The following is a 15,160-nucleotide window of genomic DNA, read 5'->3' as shown; positions in this document are numbered from 1 at the left end:
ATAATAATAATAATAATAATAATAATAAATCATCTTCACTTCAGCACAAGCCATATACAGAGTTACAATAAGGGCACAATGTTGTTACGCTTATGACATTTGTATAAAAAGATAAGACTTGCAATAACAACAGTGATTACAGTATATCATTAGCAGGTTGAGCACAGTATTCCAAGGTCATGAGTGTATGTAAAGTTCATTGTAGATGATAACACACCAGACTTGGATGTGAAAATTACTTTAATGGATACGTTCAGATAAAAAAGAAAATTTGGGATTAACAGATATATAAAATATGTGACAGCAGCAATAGCATAAACAACTAACAATCATAATAATAATAATAATAATAATAATAATAATAATAATAATAATAATAATAATAATAATCTATATTTCAGCAAAACTTAAAGCGAAAGAGAAATATCAATGCAGCTTTGAAGGTAAAACCAGTAACCCCCAGTCTCTCTTGAAACTGCCTTCCACAAGAGGCTAAATCATAGAAATAATAAGGGAAAATGTCATTAGAATTTACGACCATTGAATGACAAGGTTAATCCAATTGTCAAGAATAGAAGCTGAACCAAGAATAGCTACATCTATCTCAAGAATGGTAACATTCACACTATTAGTCAACGTTGGAATTTTTGTTAATACCTATGTACATAAACTTTAGACCTGATATACATCATATATGAGCGAGGGGGATACACGTGAGTGTTCCGGGGATTAGAGGCAGGGTCAGCTTGGAGGTCAAAGGTCAGCTTGGAGGTCAAAGGTCAATCTAGAGGTCAAATATAAAGCTGGAGGTCAAAGGAAAACCTTAAAGGTAAAGGAAAACCTTAAAGGTAAAGGACAACCTAGAGCTAAAGGACAACCTAGAGCTAAAGGACAACCTAGAGCTAAAGGACAACCTAAAGGTCAAGGACAACCTAAAGGTCAAAGGTCAAATAGGATTTTACCATTGTTACGAAAACTCTTGATCTTATGATAAGTCATTTACATTGTTAATAAAATGTCTGATATTTCATCAAAATCTAGTCATGTTATTTTATAGTACACTGTAGTAATTATTCAAATATACGAAAAACTAACTATTTGGCAATTTACATCGCTAATAATTCTATCATATAACCTTTGAGATCTTACTAGGATGTTAGATTTTAAGCTACTTTATATAGTACAGTTAATTATGATATAAATACTTCTATCCGGTCGTGTTTTATACAAGAAATATTTACAATTGGACTCGACACTTTTATTTCCCTGTGCACTTAATATGACTTTACGATTATTTATCTGTCACTGATAGGTTACAAGACATTTCATGATTCAACAACTCTACATTTTACCTGAAGGTCTAATAAAAGTCTAAAAGGTCTAAAAAGTCTAATAACCTAACACTTACGACTTAAATGCAGTGTCAGATTGAACACAATAGACCCGTTCATGAGGAGCAAAGCCGTGGCCTCGGTAGCGCTCGGCGTAAACTTCTCGTTGGAACGTGGCCGGGTGACAAGCGAGTGTCAACGTAGTTTCACTCTTTTGTTAAGACAGTAATTTTTATCCCACTCTCTCATCTCATCAGAGCCGTGATCGTATAGTGGTTAGTACATTGCGTTGTGGCCGCAATAACCCAGGTTCGAATCCTGGTCACGGCAGGTGACGTAACTTTTTAAGGGTTGCTTATCTGGTCCTGTAAAGCAGGGGAGCCCTACTCTCTACAGGACCTCCACGGTCGTTTTATGATGTTCATTCGGGAGCATTTGACATCTCACAATAAGTATTGCTCGCTCACTGTTTGATCATCACTGTCAAAAGACTTGCGGAATAAGAAAGTCTCCAGTTTCCTCTTGAAGGCCTTAACAGCTTTAAATTGTATAAATAAAAAAAATACTCTCGATATTTCGTTTATTTGGATTCTGTTCTAGTCACTCAGTTCGTTTCTAGCTGTCGTTATGTATAAAAGGTTACAGGGGAATGCTGACCAACAGTAATTACAGCATATTTGCAATTTCGGGAAAAAAAAATATGCCAAGAAATAAAGTTAAATGTGTCTCATTTCAGTTCCAGTTCCATCAGAATAGATGCTCATCAGAACGTCAGCCTGACATTCCCAACCCGCCACTGTGGTGCTTTACCACAGCATTGGCCTCCCCAGTATACAGTTTACACTAACGGTCCCGTGCGAGGATTGATCTGCTGCCGTGCTAATGCTAGGCGAACACGTTTACCACTGTACTAGCCAGGAGAAACAAGTTGATGCAACTTTGAAACCTTTTCCATGGCATTTATCCTGATTGGTAATGAATTACATTAAACCCATTGGAAAATATACTTGGGGAAATTCCAAATTCTGGAAGGTGTACCAACCATGTGTAACACAATTGTACATAATTATTTTGTATACATTATGCTTGTATCTGCGCTCTTTCCTCGCACTAAAAAGAACCTGAATGATCATGTCTCCGTTTTGCTCAGTAACATTATCTGTCTCTCGAACAGGTCATGTCCTGTTGCCTTGAGGTTTTGTATATAAAGAAGAGTGTTCCTTAATAAATAACTCAGTCGTTTTCAATCTGCCTTTGAGTTCACGACTCCTCTCTCGGCCCGTCACATTGGTGACCCCGGAAGTCGACTCGCTCCCACTGCCTTCCACCCCCACCTCCCTCGCCCCTCCATCGTTGGTAATATGACGGAGGCGGACTCTACCCCAGCAGTTGGCACTGCGGCCGCTCCATTGAAACTTTCACCGTTCGCTAGCGGAGAAGCGTTCGCTTGGTTTCAACGCGCTGAAGTCCACTTTCGTATCAGGGGCGTGACTCGCTCAACCACCAAAGCGGATTATGTTCTCGCGGCGATACCCGAGGACACCTTCCCAGAAATATCCGACTGGCTTTGTGAACAAGGAGACACCCCAATAGCGTATGACGACCTCAAATCATACCTTCTGCAGCAGTACTCGCCGTCGCCAGTTGCCCGTATAGCAAAGCTTTTTCAGCTCTCGCAACAACCGTTGGGGGACCAAAGGGCTTCGCTTGCCCTCAGGGAAATGACCAGTATCGCTCGCCTTCAACCTGCCGCAGACGGCTCTCCTCGTGAGGTGAACCTACTCCGTGCCCTTTGGATACGCCGTTTACCTGAACCTGTGCGCGCTGCCATACCCGATGTCGATAGTTTACCCATAAAGGACTTGATGACCAAAGCCGACGCCCTTATGGACAGCCACTTCAAGACCTCCATCAACGCCTCCACCCCTGACGACGAGGATGCCTATTCAACGACAACTGAAGCTGACATGAATGCCATAGGACATACATGCCTACCCCGTGACGTGCCGAAGCGGCGACAAAGCCGCCCACCACCCACCAATCGCTCGCGCCCCAACGAACGACTTCTACAGCCACTTACTACCTCCCATCCGCCGCAGTTTTGCTACTACCACTTCAGATTCGGGGCAACCGCGAAGAAATGTGCCAAAGATTGTCAGTGGCCAAAAAAAACGTGTAAGTAGGCCATCGCTTGTGGCGGTGGCCTCCCATGTTTCTAATCTTTTCTTTTTACAGGATGCAGGAACGGGCGTGCAATATTTGGTAGACACGGGTGCTTGTCGTTCTCTTTTGCCAAGGAAACTCTTCAAGGCACAACGTAGTCTGTCTACATCTGCTGACATCCACTTGGTAGCTGCCAACGGATCTGCGATACCCACCTACGGTTACGAGAACCTCACATTATCGTTCGGAAACGGTAAATTCAATTGGAAGTTTCTCGTTGCTGACGTCACAATGCCAATCCTCGGTGCGGATTTCCTCTCTCATTTCCACCTTCTGGTCGATGTCGCCCACCGACGATTGGTCAACGCAGACTCGTACTTGTCGACACCTCTTCAACCCGCCCCCTCTAACCTCGCTCTCCACATCAGCGCACCCACGGATGCCTACGCCCACCTCCTCACGTCGTACCCGGAAGTTTTCCGTCCAGAACTTCGCCAAACGCCCACGGTTCCTGCCAAGCACGGTATTTATCACCATATCAAGACGATGGGACCCCCAGTCTTCGCAAAATTCAGACGTCTAGCACTGGAACGATTGGCAGCCGCCAAACAGACGTTCGCCGAAATGGAGAAAATGGGCCTTTGCCAAAAGGCCTCCAGCCCATGGTCGTCACCCTTACACATCGTTCTGAAGAAAGACGGCTCCCTCCGTCCGTGCGGGGATTACAGGCGCCTGAACATGCAAACGGAACCGGATCACTACCCCCTCCCAAACATTGCCGATGTAACCTCCTACCTGCACAAAGCGAAGGTTTTCTCTACGCTCGACCTCCTGAAGGGGTATTATCAGGTGCCTATGAACCTAGAAGATATCCCCAAGACCGCCATCACCACTCCGTTTGGCACATACACCTTCAATTACTCCTGTTTTGGCCTTTGTAATGCTGGGGCAACGTTTCAACGTCTCATGGATGGCATCTTAGGGGACCTCCCTTTCTGTGTATGTTATGTGGACGACATACTTGTGTTCTCCTCCTCAAAAGAGGAACACCTCCGTCACCTGCGCATCGTGCTCGACCGCCTGCAACAAAACGGCCTTGTAGTCCGGTACGACAAGTGTACCTTTGGCGCCAACGAAGTGTCGTTATTAGGGCACCGTATCACTCCTGAAGGAGTCCATCCCCTCCCTGAGAAGGTAGCAGCCGTTCAGAATTTCCCCACGCCCTCGACCGTCAAAGCTCTGCAGGAATTCTTGGGCATGATCAACTATTATCACCGTTTTTTGCCAGCCATTGCCGCCACTCTTGCTCCCCTCTACGCCTCCCTCAAGGGCAAGCCAAAGGACCTGAAGTGGGGTCCCCTTCAAGAAGCAGCCTTCTGCAATGCAAAGAAGGCCCTATCAACTGCTGCGGCTCTCACTTTTCCTATCCCACACGCCCCTCTCCTTCTCTCCACCGATGCCAGGGACGTCACTATTGGTGCAGTACTCGAGCAGGTGGTCAAAGGCTCGCCCTGCCCATTGGCCTTCTTCAGCAGAAAACTGTCCAAGGCAGAATAGGGTTATTCTACCTTCGATCGAGAATTGCTGGCGGTGCACTTGGCTGTCCGTCACTTTCGCCATTTCTTAGAAGGTACGCCCTTCGTCATTCGTACAGACCACATGCCTCTGGTGCACGCCTTCACTCGACAGTCTGACGCCTGGTCCGCCCGTCAACGCCGACATCTCTCCGCCGTGGCTGAATACAATTGCACCCTCCAATACGTCCCTGGGAAAATGAATCCCGTTGCCGATGCCCTGTCAAGAAACACGTTGGCTGCCGTTCAACTGGGATTGGATTACAACGCCCTGGCTGAAGCCCAACGACAGGATCCAGAGTATCAAGCTTGTAGGACATCCAGCACGTCCCTCCGTTGGGAGGATTTTCCCCTCGAAGACTCCAACACCACCCTCCTCTGTGACGTCAGTACTGGTAGACCGCGACCTTGGATTCCTGCTCCCATGCGCCGACAGGTGTTTGATTTCATCCACGGCCTTTCACATCCCTCGTGCCGTTCTACTGCACAGCTGCTGAAGGCAAAGTTCATTTGGCACGGCATTTCTAAGGATGCTAAGGATTGGGTCCGTGCGTGTACTTCTTGCCAAACTTCCAAAGTACATCGACACACGGATTCAGGAGTGGGCACCTTTCCTCAACCTCAGCGTCGTTTCGCACACATTCACGTCGACGTTGTAGGCCCCCTACCTACATCACAAGGACATCGTTACCTGTTTACCGTCATCGACCGCTCCACTCGTTGGCCTGAAGCCATTCCCATGGAAACTGCAACGTCCGCCTCATCTACATCTGCCTTACTCTCTGGATGGATTTCAAGATTCGGTATCCCTGAGCATATTACTTCTGACAGGGGAACAATTATGGACGTCATTAGCGAATCTCCTGAGCATCACCCTACATCAGACAACGGCCTACAACCCCGCTGCCAATGGAATGGTTGAACGTTTTCATCGCACCCTCAAAGCAGCTTTGATGTCCTGCTGCAAGGATTGCAACTGGTTTACTCAGCTTCCCTGGGTCCTCCTTGGACTAAGGACCACTCCTAAAGACGCCCTCAACGTCTCGGCAGCCGAAATGGTGTATGGCGACCCGTTGGTCGTCCCTGCCGAATTTTTTCCTTCTACGACCTCCTCCGACGATCTCCAACGCATACGTCACGTTGTGGGAAAATTTACTCCGTGCCGCCAGACTTACAAGCCCCCAGCGAAGCATCACATACCAACGGACTTGCACTCTGCAACGCACGTCTTCCTGCGCAACGACACCAGCAAGCCACCACTAACGCCCCCTTACACGGGCCCTTTCCTTGTGATCCGACGCAGTCCGAAAGCATTCCTCCTAAACATTCGGGGCAAAGAAGACTGGGACTCCATTGATCGTCTAAAACCTGCTTATCTTCTGCCAGATGACCCGCCTACAGTTCGCCTATCTAGATCAGGGCGCCCTATTTAACATGTACAGTATGTCATTTTTAGGGGGGGAGCCATGTACCAACCGTGTGTCACACAATTGTACATAATTATTTTGTATATATTATGCTTGTATCTGCGCTCTTCCCTCGCACTAAAAAGAACCTGAATGATCATGTCTCCGTTTTGCTCAGTAACATTATCTGTCTCTCGAACAGGTCATGTCCTGTTGCCTAGAGGTTTTGTATATAAAGAAGTGTGTTCCTTAATAAATAACTCAGTTGTTTTCAATCTGCCTTTGAGTTCACGACTCCTGTCTCGGCCCGTCACAAAGGAGTTGCATTCACTGGTGGTCTCTCCACTTGATTGAACTTCACGAGAATTTGTCTGACCTCTGTAGTATTGACACCATTATTTTACGGTTAAATAATTCTGTTCATTACCTGAAGAACTAACAAGAAATGGTAAAAAAAAAAAAAAAAAAATAGAGCTGACATTTCACAGTTCATTACCTCAATATATAACAAGAAATGGTAAAACCCGAATATAGAGGAGATTTCAACGCACAAGAACACTGGCAAGTAAGGGCAAATGCTCTCAAGGGCAAATGCTCTCAAGGGCAAATGCTCTCAAGGGCAAATGCTCTCAAGGGCAAATGCTCTCAAGGGACTCGTGATACGAAAACTCTCGGGAATATCTGTATTCTGGAATAAGGTGGTACAATTGGCTTCCATTAATTCTGGTACACAACATAGGAAGCAAAGGAGATGTTAGTGTACCGGAATTAATGAAGCCAGCTGTACGACTCTGACAGTTATTCGTATTGACTGGTATGATTTTTGCTCGACGGCAGAGTTTTAGTACACTGTTTGGGCCATTTTTCCCTGTTGGAGGCCTTGGGCTTATAGCATCTTGCCATTTCAACTAGGGCTGTTTTTAATAATAATAATAACCATAATAATAATTATAATAATAATAAATCTTCACTTCAGCACAAGCCATATACAGAGTTACAATAAGGGCACAGTGTTGTTACGCTTATGACATTTGTATAAAAAGATGATACTTGCAATAACAACAGTGATTACAGTATATCATTAGCAGGTTGAGCCCAGTATTCCAAGGTCATGAGCGTATGTAAAGTTAATTGTAGGAGATAACACCAGACTTAGATATGAAAATTACTCTAATGGATACGTGCATATAAAAACAAAATTTGGGATCTACAGATATATAAAATATGTGACAGCAGCAATAGCATAACTAACTAACCAATAATAGTAATGATAATAATAATAATAATAATAATAATAATAATAATAATCACATACATACATATACCAAGGCACTTCCCCCAATTTGGGGGGGTAGCTGACATCAAACAAATGAAACAAAAAAGGGGACGTCTCCTCTCTACGTTCCTCCCAGCCTGACAAGGGATTCAACTGAGTTCAGCTGTTACTGCTAGGGTGCCACAGCCCACCCTCCCCCATTATCAAAAGCTTCATAACGCTGAATCCCCTACTGCTGCTACCTCCGCGGTCATCTAAGGCACCGGAGGAAGCAGCAGGGCCTACCGGAACTGCGTCACAATCGCTCGCCATTCATTCCTATTTCTAGCACGCTCTCTTGCCTCTCTCACATCTATCCTCTTATCACCCAGAGCTTTCTTCACTCCATCCATCCACCCAAACCTTGGCCTTCCTCTTATACTTCTCCCATCAACTCTTGCATTCATCACCTTCTTTAGCAGACAGCCATTTTCCATATCTCAACATGGCCAAATCACTTCAACACATTCATATCCACTCTAGCTGCTAACTCATTTCTTACACCCGTTCTCACTCTCACCACTTCGTTCCTAACCCTATCTACTCGAGATACACCAGTCATACTCCTTAGACACTTCATCTCAAACACATTCAATTTATGTCTCTCCGTCACTTTTTTTCCCCACAACTCCGATCCATACATCACATCTGGTACAATCACTTTCTCGTGTAGAACTCTCTTTACATTCATGCCCAACCCTCTATTTTTTACTACTCCCTTAACTGCCCCCAAAACTTTGCACCCTTCATTCACTCTCTGACGTACATCTGCTTCCACTCCACCATTTGCTGCAACTACAGACCCCAAGTACTTAAACTGATCCACTTCCTCAAAGTAACTCTCCATTCAACATGACATTCAACCTTGCACCACCTTCCCTTCTCGTACATATCATAACCGTACTCTTACCCACATTAACTCTCAACTTCCCTCTCTCACACACCCTTTCAAATTCTGTCACTAATCGGCCAAGCTTCTCTTCCACGTCTGCAACCTATACAGTATCATACGCAAACAACAATTGATTTACCTCCCATTCATGGTCATTTTTGTCTACCAGTATTAATCCTCGTCCAAGCACTCTAGCATTCACCTTGCTCACAAATTCCATCAACATAAAAGTTAAACAGCCACAGCGACATCACACATCCCTGTCTCAGCCCCACTCGACCTGGAAATCAATCGCTCACTTCATTTCCTATCCTAACACATGCTTTACTACCTTTGTAGAAACTTTTCACTGCTTGCAACAACCTTGCAACAACCTTCCACCAACTCCATATAACCTCATCACATTCCACATTGCTTCCCTATCAACTCTATCATATGCTTTCTCCAGATCCATAAACGCAACATACACCTCCTTACCTTTTGCTAAATATTTCTTGCATATCTGCCTAACTGTAAAAATATGATTCATACAACCCCTACCTCTTCTAAAGCCACCCTGTACTTCTAAGATTGAATTCTCTCTTTTATCCTTAATCCTATTAATCAGTACTCTACCATACACTTTTCCAACTAGTGGTACAATACATGTACAAACCCAATCTACTGGTACCATTGACAACACAAAACACATATTAGACAATCTGACCAACCATTCAAATACAGTCACACCCCCTTCCTTCAACATCTCAGCTCTCACACCATCCATACCAGATGTTTTTCCTACTCACGTTTCATCTAGTGCTCTTCTCACTTCCTCTATTGTAATCTCTCTCTCTCATTCTCATCTCCCATTACCGGCACCTCAACACCTGCAACAACAATTATGTCTGCATCCCTATTATCCTCAACATTCAGTAAACTTTCAAAATATTCCGCCCACCTTTTCCTTGCCTCCTCTCCTTTTAACGACCTTCCATTTCCATCTTTCACTGTCTCTTCAATTCTTGAGCCAGCCTTCCTTACTCTCTTCACTTCTTTCCAAAACGATTACTTATTCTCTTCATATGAATGACCCAATCCCTAACCCCACCTCAGGTCAGCTACGCTCTTTGCCTCATTTACCTTGCGCTTTACTTCCACATTTTTCTCTATATATTTTATACTTCCCTACACTATTACTCTGCAGCCATTCTTCAAAAGCCCTCTTTTTCTCTTCCACTTTTATCTTCACTCCTTCATTCCACCATCCACTGCCCTTCCTCATGCTGCCTCCAACAACCTTCTTGCCACACACATCACTTGCAATCCCAACAAAATTTTCTTTTACTAACTTCCACTCCTCCTCTAAATTACCAGTTTCTCTTACTTTCACTACGCCATATGCCATTTTCAACCTTTCTTGATGTCTACTTTTTACCCCCGGTCTTATTAGCTCTTCAACCCTAACTTGCTCCCATTAACATCCACCAACTCTATTCCCCAACTCTTTTGCTACAACTAATTTTCCTTCCACCAAAAAATGATCAGACATACCGTTAGCCATACGGTATAATAATAATAATAATAATAATAATAATAATAATAATAATAATAATAATAATAATAATAATAATAATAATAATAATAATAATAATAAATCTTTATTTCAGCAAGACTTAAAGCGAAAGAAAAATATCAATGCAGCTTTGAAGGTAAAACCAGTAACCCACGGCTTCTCTTGAAATTGCCTTCCACAATGAGGCTAAATCATAGAAACTATTATGGAAAATGTCATTACAATTCACGACCATTGAATGACACGTTTGAACCAATTGTCAAGAATAGAAGCTGAACCAAGAATAGCTATATCCATCTTAAGAAGGGTAACATTCACACAGTTAATCAACGTAGCATTTTTTTTAAATACCTATGAACATAAAACTTCAGATATGACATATATCTTAATTGAGCGGTGGTGATAAAACTTGTAACGCCTTTGTTCCGAGGGTTAGAGTCAAGGTCAACCTGGAGGACAAGGGACAACCTGGAGGTCAAAGGACAACCTAAAAGGTCAAAGGACAACCTAAAGGTCAAATAGGATTTGACAAGTCACAAAAACTCTAATCATGTACATCGTTAATAAAATGTCTGATATTTCATGAAAATCTAGTCATGCTATTTTATATTACACAGTAGTTATTCTAAAGTACGAAAAGTAACTAGTTGGTAACTTACTGTACATCGGTAATCGTTTTATCATACAACCTTTGATCGAATTCTTACTGAGATGTTAGATTTTAATTTGCTATTTATAGGAAACTTAATTGTGATGTAAATATTTCTATCCAGTCATGTTTTATACAAGAAATACTTACTAGTGGACTAGACACTTTATTTGTCTCTGTACAAAATATGACTTTACGATTATTTATCAGTCATTGATAGGTTACAGGACATCATCTCAAGACTCAACAACTGGGTATCTTACCTCAAGGTCTAATAAAGCCTAAAAGGTCTAAAAAGTCTAATAAGCTAACACTTACGACCTAAAAGCAGTGTCAGATTGAACACAATGGACCCGTTCATGAGGAGCAAAGCCGTGGCCTCGGTAGCGCTCGGCGTAAACTTCTCGCTGGAACGTGGCCGGGTGAAAAGTGCGTGTCAACGTAGTTTCACTCTTTTGTGAAGACAGTGATTTTTACCTCATATTCTCATCTCATCAGAGCCGTGATCGTATAGTGGTTAGTACATTGCGTTGTGGCCGCAATAACCCAGGTTCGAATCCTGGTCACGGCAGGTGAGCTAAACTTTTAGATTGAAGACTTTAATTTCAATTTAAGGGCTGCTTATCTGGTCCTGTAAAGCAAGGGAACCCTACTCTCTACAGGACCTCCACGGTCGTTTTATGATGTTCATTCGGGAGCATTTAACATTTCACAATGCGTATTGTTCGCTTACTGTTTGATCATCACTGTCAAAACACTCCCGGAATAAGAAAGCCTCCAGTTTCCTCTCGAAAGCCTTAATATCATGTTTCCTCTCGAAAGCCTTAATATCTTCAGTTTCCTCTCGAAAGCCTTAATATCTCCAGTTTCCTCTCGAAAGCCATAATATCTCCAGTTTACTCTCGAAAGCCTTAATATCTCCAGTTTCCTCTCGAAAGCCTTAATATCTCCAGTTTCCTCTCGAAAGCCTTAATATCTCCAGTTTCCTCTCGAAAGACTTAATATCTCCAGTTTCCTCTCGAAAGACTTAATATCTCCAGTTTCCTCTCGAAAGACTTAATATCTCCAGTTTCCTCTCGAAAGACTTAATATCTCCAGTTTCCTCTCGAAAGACTAAATATCTCCAGTTTCCTCTCGAAAGCCTCACTATCTCCAGTTTCCTCTCGAAAGCCTCAATATCTCCAGTTTCCTCTCGAAAGCCTCACTATCTCCAGTTTCCTCTCGAAAGCCTCACTATCTCCAGTTTCCTCTCGAAAGCCTCACTATCTCCAGTTTCCTCTCGAAAGCCTCACTATCTCCAGTTTCCTCTCGAAAGCCTCACTATCTCCAGTTTCCTCTCGAAAGCCTCACTATCTCCAGTTTCCTCTCGAAAGCCTCAATATCTCCAGTTTCCTCTCGAAAGCCTCAATATCTCCAGTTTCCTCTCGAAAGCCTCAATATCTCCAGTTTCCTCTCGAAAGCCTCAATATCTCCAGTTTCCTCTCGAAAGCCTCAATATCTCCAGTTTCCTCTCGAAAGCCTCAATATCTCCAGTTTCCTCTCGAAAGCCTCAATATCTCCAGTTTCCTCTCGAAAGCCTCAATATCTCCAGTTTCCTCTCGAAAGCCTCAATATCTCCAGTTTCCTCTCGAAAGCCTCAATATCTCCAGTTTCCTCTCGAATGCCTCAATGTCTCCAGTTTCCTCTCGAAAGCCTCAATATCTCCAGTTTCCTCTCGAAAGCCTCAATCTCCAGTTTCCTCTCGAAAGCCTCAATATCTCCAGTTTCCTCTCGAAAGCCTCAATATCTCCAGTTTCCTCTCGAAAGCCTCAATATCTCCAGTTTCCTCTCGAAAGCCTCAATATCTCCAGTTTCCTCTCGAAAGCCTCAATATCTTCAGTTTCCTCTCGAAAGCCTCAATATCTTCAGTTTCCTCTCAAAAGCATTAATATCTTCAGTTTCCTCTCAAAAGCATTAATATCTTCAGTTTCCTCTCAAAAGCATTAATATCTTCAGTTTCCTCTCAAAAGCATTAATATCTTCTTCAGTTTCCTCTCGAAAGCCTTAATATCTTCAGTTTCCTCTCGAAAGACTTAATATCTTCAGTTTCCTCTCAAAAGCCTTAATATCTTCAGTTTCCTCTCAAAAGCCTTAACATCTTCAGTTTCCTCTTAAAAGCATTAATATCTTCCTCAGTTTCCTCTCGAAAGCCTTAATAACTTCATTAGTTTCCTTTTGAAAGCCTTAACAGCTTTAAATTGTACAAATAAAAAATATGCCCTTGATATTTCGTTTATTTGGATTCTGTTCTAGTCACTCAGTTTGTTTCTAGCTGTCGTTATGGATAAAAGGTTACAGGGGAATGCTGACCAACAGTAATTACAGCATATTTGCAATTTCGGGAAAAAAAATATGCCAAGAAATAAAGTTAAATGTGTCTGATTTCAGTTCCAGTTCCATCAGAATAGATGCTCACCAGAACCTCAGCCGGAAAAGGCCAGCCCGCCACTGTGGTGCTTTGCCACAGCAGTGGCCTCCCCAGTATACAGTTTAAACTAACGGTCCCGTGCGGGGATCGATCTGCTGCCGTGCTAATGCTAGACGAACACTTTACCACTGTACTAGCCAGGAGAAAAACAACCTTTTCCATGGAATTTATCTTCGATTTGATTGGTAATGAAGTACATTAAACCCATTGGAAAATACCCTTGGAGAAAATCCAAATTCTGGAAGGTGTTGCATTCACTGGTGGTCTCTCCACTTGATTGAACTTGACGAGAATTTGTCTGAACTCTGTAGTTTTGACACCATCATTTCACGGTTAGATAACTCGGTTCCTTACCTTTAGAACTAACAAGAAATGGTAAAAACCCTTATATAGAGGAGATTTCAACGCACAAGAACACTGGCAAGTTAGGGCAAATGCTCTCAAGGGCAAATGCTCTTAAGGGCAAATGCTCTTAAGGGCTAGTGATCTCAAGGGCTAGTGATCTCAAGGGCTAGTGATCTCAAGGGCTAGTGATCTCAAGGGCAAATGCTCTCAAGGGCAAATGCTCTCAAGGGACTCGTGATACGAAAACTTTCGGGAATATCTGGATTCTGGAATGAGGTGGTACAATTGGCTTCCATTAATTCTGGTACACAACATACGAAGCAAAGGAGATGTTAGTGTACCGGAATTAATGAAGCCAGCTGTACGACTCAGTTATTTGTATTGACTAGTATCAATTTTCCTTGACAGCAGAGTCTTAGTACACTGTTTGAGCTATTTTCCCTGTTGGAGGCCTTGGGCTTATAGCATCTTGCTATTCCAACTAGGGCTGTAGCTTGGATAATAATAATAATAATAATAATAATAATAATAATAATAATAATAATAATAATATCCTATCTCATGAGAGCCGTGATCGTATAGTGGTTAGTACATTGCGTTGTGGCCGCAATAACCCAGGTTCGAATCCTGGTCACGGCAGGTGAGCGTTCCATTTTGATTGGAAACTTCCAAAGGTATCATTATCATCATCATCATCTCCTACGCCTATTGACGCAAAGGGCCTCTATTAGATTTTGCCAGTTGTCAATATCTTGAGCTTTTAATTCAATACTTCTCCATTCATCATCTGCTACATCCCGCTTCAAAGTCCTCACCCATGTAGGCCTGGGGCTTCGAACTCTAGTGCCTTGTGGAGCCCAATTGAAGGTATAAATAAAAAAAAATCAATTGAAATTAACTAAGAAAATAAATTAATTCTATTTTCCTTTTTTTTCGAAAAGTCTTAAATAACTACAACAACTGGTGAAGGTTGGCATAAACATAAAAGAATCAAGACTAATTATTAATACTATTGGATAGCTGGAATTCACAAAGTACATCATTGGAAGGAGGAGGGGAGGGAGAGAGAGAGAGAGAGAGAGAGAGAGAGAGAGAGAGAGAGAGAGAGAGAGAGAGAGAGAGAGAGAGAGAGAGAGAGAGAGAGAATTATAAATGAATAAGATCTTTTTATGACCCAGCTATAAGAGACTTATAAAACACAATGAAGTTTGAACTCTAGAGGCCAAGTTTTAATATTTTTTTTTTTTTTTTTTTTTAAATCCGAAAAATTATTGAGGATCACTAACGACTTTCTAAAATTTCCATAAATAATCTTCAAATGTTTTAAATGATCTCGAAAAGTCCAAAGGATATAATCAGGTCTACGTCATAACCTGATTGGTTAATATAACACTTTCAGTTTTATCACCGAAGTTAAGCAACGTTGGGTCTGGTCTGCCCTTGCTGGTGTGATAGCCAGGATA

The 15,160-nt window shown here is 42.6% G+C and overlaps 1 protein-coding gene and 3 non-coding genes across 5 annotated transcripts in view; 3 read left to right on the top strand and 1 right to left on the bottom strand.

The window, feature by feature from the left end:
• LOC137615171 (paraneoplastic antigen Ma6E-like) overlaps nt 1–15,160 on the bottom strand; it is a 426,083-nt gene that overhangs the window by 243,031 nt on the left and 167,892 nt on the right. The gene's annotated exons all lie outside the window — the stretch shown is intronic.
• TRNAH-GUG (transfer RNA histidin (anticodon GUG)) lies at nt 1,590–1,661 on the top strand. The gene has a single exon. It is a non-coding gene; the product is annotated as a tRNA-His (tRNA).
• Nucleotides 11,385–11,456, top strand: TRNAH-GUG (transfer RNA histidin (anticodon GUG)). The gene has a single exon. It is a non-coding gene; the product is annotated as a tRNA-His (tRNA).
• On the top strand, nt 14,265–14,336 carry TRNAH-GUG (transfer RNA histidin (anticodon GUG)). Its single transcript has one exon. It is a non-coding gene; the product is annotated as a tRNA-His (tRNA).

Source organism: Palaemon carinicauda, chromosome 21, assembly GCF_036898095.1.
Source record: "Palaemon carinicauda isolate YSFRI2023 chromosome 21, ASM3689809v2, whole genome shotgun sequence".
NCBI lineage: Eukaryota > Metazoa > Arthropoda > Malacostraca > Decapoda > Palaemonidae > Palaemon > Palaemon carinicauda.
The sequence above is the reverse complement of the archived record's forward strand: the minus strand, read 5'-3'. Positions and strand labels throughout refer to the sequence as shown.